This window comes from Nematolebias whitei, unplaced genomic scaffold (assembly GCF_014905685.2).
Source record: "Nematolebias whitei isolate Nwh7 unplaced genomic scaffold, NemWhi1 Nwh_scaf_3914, whole genome shotgun sequence".
Taxonomy (NCBI): domain Eukaryota; kingdom Metazoa; phylum Chordata; class Actinopteri; order Cyprinodontiformes; family Rivulidae; genus Nematolebias; species Nematolebias whitei.
Window position 1 is genome coordinate 1 of NW_023622459.1, and position 4,770 is coordinate 4,770.

Genomic DNA, 4,770 nt, shown 5'->3' on the forward strand with positions numbered 1-4,770 from the left:
TGTCAGTGAATCAGATTGACATCAGATTGTGTGATGTGAACAGTTTTATGTCAGTGAATCAGATTGACATCAGATTCTGTGATGTGAACAGTTTTGTGTCAGTGAATCAGAGTGACATCAGATTCTGTGATGTGAACAGTTTTGTGTCAGTGAATCAGATTGACATCAGATTCTGTGATGTGAACAGTTTTGTGTCAGTGAATCAGATTGACATCAGATTGTGTGATGTGAACAGTTTTGGGTCAGTGAATCAGATTGACATCAGATTGTGTGATGTGAACAGTTTGTGTGTCAGTGAATCAGATTGACATCAGATTGTGTGATGTGAACAGTTTTGTGTCAGTGAATCAGATTGACATCAGATTGTGTGATGTGAACAGTTTTGGGTCAGTGAATCAGATTGACATCAGATTCTGTGATGTTAACAGTTTTGTGTCAGTGAATCAGATTGACATCAGATTGTGTGATGTGAACAGTTTTGGGTCAGAGTTGCTGAGCACAGCCTGCAGGACGGCACCTCGGTGCCTCCAATAAAAACAGATTCTCCTCAGAGGTTGTGGAGTTTCATTGATCACAGTGATCTAATCACTCTGCAGACTAAAACTGTTTTTCTAATTTATTAATTCTTGGTTCCTCCATGATAACAGGCTGTCACGTTGCTCTCTGCTCCGTCTCAGATAAACATGGAGACAATCTTTGGACAGAAGATGAAAGATCTTTAAATCTCCAAACTTGAAGATTTATGAGAATTAACTACTTTTTGCTTTGATCTTCTTCCTTGTTGGTAAAATTATTGCTGGGTCTTTTCTCTGACATTCTGACAGACACACAGCATTTAAGCTGCAGCTGGAAAAACAAACTACCGTAATTTCTGGACTATAAGCTGCAACTTTTTTCACAGGCACCGCGGCTTATACAATGCTGCAGCTTTTTTATGGATTAAAAAAAAATAAAAATTGACAGGCTAACGAGCTTCGTGCCGCCAAAACATTTAGCCTTGTCACACCCGGGCATCACATTGCTCAATACTTATTGAACATCAGGATAGTTGAACACGTCCCTCTTGGTATCAGTGTGGTTTACAGCACACAGAAGTGTTTGAATCATTTAAAAACACTTCCTGTCCTCTAAAACTGACATCAAGCAGTGTTTAACTTCACCATCAGGGAGAGACAAACCATCATTAAAGAAGGTCCGGTCCATTCTAGTGACAGATGTTCCAACTTCTTCTGGCTCACTGAAAATAACCAGCTCCTAAATGTCTCCTCAGTTAATCCCATTGATGATGATGTTTGAAAACAGATCAGTTCATGTGCTTCATTTATTTGAACGATAAGAGACGGTTCATGTCTGTGACAACAGTGAAGACTCTCCATGTTGAATGGAGACAGTTCGTCTTCATCTCTTTGGACTGTTTGAACAAACTTTGTTTGTTTAGTTTCTTCTTGAACTTTGTCTTCAGGAACGTTTTCCTGTTTGTTTCTGTTCTCTGATGTTTGGAGACTAATCTACAGGATTATTAGATTATTGATGAGCTGGAATCAAACAACATGATGAACAGATGTTTGTTTTCTTCACTAAACAAACTGCATCATGTTCTAACATCACACTCAACAGCTTCCTGCTGCTTCCTGTCAGTCCTTTCAAAATAAAATGACACTAATTTTAGTTCAGATGTGTTTGATTTCAGTTGTGTGAAGTTCAGATGGAGCAGATAATCCACTAGAACAGTTTGATGGTTGTGAAATAAATCAGAGTTCATTCTGCTTCACTTTAGTCTTTAGACTTCCTCCTTTCTGCAGCAGGAAACAGTTTGATCAGGAGAAGATCAGAGTTGATGTTCACATGAATGATTTGTGTTTCCTCTGCAGGTGAAGGTAGAAAGTGTGTGTGAGCTGATGTGAATTCAGCAGCATGGATCAGTGTGAGGACAGAGAGGAGGGAGTCCCTCCCTCTAAAACCACTCTGTGTGGGGAACATGAGAGCCAGAGCAAAGATCAGAGGTGACATCTCCAACTGTCCACGACTCTTCTCCATGTCAGAGCTCAGCACTCACTCATTAAACAAATCTTTGATCTTTGGTGTCAAAAATTATTCTTAGGTTTTATTTTATTTTCACATGGTGGTGGTGTATTTTGTTTATGTTATTTTATGTTATGTTGTTATTATAGTTTGTATTTTCTTCTGTTTCTAAATTTTAATTGTATTTTAAGGGTTTTTGTATAACAAATATCCCATCGGAGAATGGCCATTATAAAACTGTTTAAACTAAGAAAACTAAAGTTTTTGAATTAGCAGGCAGTAAAACTAAATAATAGAATGAGTTAAACTGAACTTGAACTGTGCAGTTTGTTACAGAATCACCCTCTTTTAAAAAAACAAGCTGTTAAAATACAGTAAGTCCATATCATTTATTGAAAAGTGTTTATTTCATTTGACACATGTGAGTCTGATTCAATTATTTTTAATATCAGAATCAATCAGACACCCAAAGCTGAATTTGAACCTGAACCTGAACCTGGACCTAGACCTTATCCTGGACCTGGACCTGAACCTGGATCTGGACCTGGACCTGGACCTGGACCTGGACCTGGACCTGGACCCAGCTGTGTGTCCTTTAAGAGCGACTGGTCAAAGGATATTCCTATTGATTTCAAACAAAGAGTTTCCTCCAACAACCAGTAAGTTTCTCTCAGAGTCCAGTCGAGGCTGGATGATATTAAAGATAATTGTTTTCTGTTGAACGACTTTGAGTTGATTTTTATTTCATTTCTCTGAGACTAAGTTGCTGCTTTCTGTCTGTAACTTGTTTCAAACTCTTGTTGAACAAAGAGAATAAATGTCACATCATGTGAGTTTTAAAGGATGCTGATTGTGTCGTGAACAAAGCTGCTGATGACAGAATCCAGCAGGAACCAGAACCAAACTGAGCCTTCAGCTCTGCTTTTTATTCTTCTCATGTTCAGATGATCCATCAGATGATTTTAGATGAAATGATGAACATCAGCTGAAGTTGGAGCTCATTACCGTCTCCATGGTAACAGAAACTCTCAGCTGTCTCAGACTGACAGTTACAAACATCCAGGATCAACTCTCCAGTGGAAAAACCAAGACCCTCCTCTAAAACTCTGACTGACAGAGACAGAACCAGAACTCCCATCACAACCAGTTTCACTCTAAGTTTCCAGAACATCAGCAACAATCTGGACTTTTTACTAGTTTTACTAGTTTTTGGTACCAGTCCTGTCTCCTGTAACTGGTTTAAAGTCTGAATGGTTTCCAGCTGATTTCCACGTCTCCTTCATTCTGGGACAGAGTCCGAGCTAACAGATCTGGTCTAAACCCTCCTTGGTTCTGGTCTCTGAGTGGAGGTTCAGGTTTTTCCAGCAGCTGACACAAAGAAAGGCTGCTGTGTTCAGCTTGTTGTGTAGTTTCAGAGAACTTCCAGAAACAGAGAGTTCAGGCTGTGATTCTGAGTCCACCTTCTCCTCTCTCAGTCTCTAACAAACACAGAGGAGGCTGCAGCTCTCTGCTCTGCTGCTGACAATAATCTGGATTACTCAACTACACACTCATCCACTTTAATCCAGTTCAAGAAGAACATGTCTGCTGCAGGAAGAGGAGGAGAACTGGAGAAGATGGACTGTAGAATTACAGATGTGTTGTCCTGCAGCTGGAAAGGATCATTTCAGGATCAATACCTGAGAACAAATAATCCTGTCACTTTCATCCAGAATGTTCCAGGATCCAGACTCAGGATCTGACACCAATCACCATGACTCAATCATTAAATGTAATTTTTTAACAGGATCCATCAGAGACTCAAAGCTGGACCTGAACCCAGCTGTGTGTCCTTAAAGAGCGACAGGTCAAAGGGTGATCTTACTGATTTTAAATCAGTCCAGCCTCCATCAGCAGAGAGGTGAGCTGTCTCTAAATGTTGTAACTGTGTAAAATGTAACTGAGTCAGTCTGAAATGTTTTCATTCCAACATGTGTTTCATGTGAGCTCAGCTCTTTTTCACACATTTCTATGTTCACATGTGAAGCGGTGTGTGTTGGATGTTTTCTCCAAACTCAGCAGTCAAAGAAAAAGAATGGATGTTGTAGGAGGAGTTTCTGAGTGTCTGTAGGTCACCAGGTGGTCCAGCAGGTGTCACCTTTGACCTTTGCTTCAAACACAGTGTAGGTAGGAACTTCCAATCAGATGGCAGGTGTTGCTGGATGGAGGAGGACAAATAGTTTCTGGATCCTGACTCCACATGGACCTTTAGCTGGTGTTTGTCTCTGTGTGGACAAACAGAAGGGGAGCTAATTCTTCATGATTCCTCCACAGAGTGGACCAGCAGAGCTCAGAGGTTCCCAGAGTTCAGTCTGCCCAGCAGCATCAAACACAGCTGGACTCCATATTTATGGTGCGTTCAAGTACAAGTACTTTTCCAAGTGTTGTGTTCACAGGCATCTCCATGCTGCACTTTGTAGACCAGTGGACAGTCAGTCTGTCCAACACATAGACCAGTGGAATGTCAGTCTGTCCAAAATGTAGACCAGTGGACTGTCAGTCTGTCCAACACATAGACCAGTGGACTATCAGTCTTTCCAACAGGTATGCCAGTAGGATTGTCAGTCTGTCCAACACGTATGCCAGTGGACTGTCAGTCTGTCCAACACGTAGGCCAGTGAACAGTCAGTCTTTCCAAAACATAAACCTGTGGACTGTCAGACTTTCCAACAGGTAAGCCAGTGAGACTGTCAGTCTGTCTAACACATA

General features: G+C 40.9%; 1 long non-coding RNA gene across 1 annotated transcript; it reads left to right on the top strand.

Annotated features, from left to right (window-relative positions):
* Positions 1–2,579: 2,579 nt before the first annotated feature.
* On the top strand, positions 2,580–4,385 carry LOC119429622. The gene is made up of 3 exons (XR_005187811.1): positions 2,580–2,681; positions 3,809–3,922; positions 4,336–4,385. It is a non-coding gene; the product is annotated as an uncharacterized LOC119429622 (long non-coding RNA).
* The last annotated feature ends 385 nt before the right edge of the window (positions 4,386–4,770 follow it).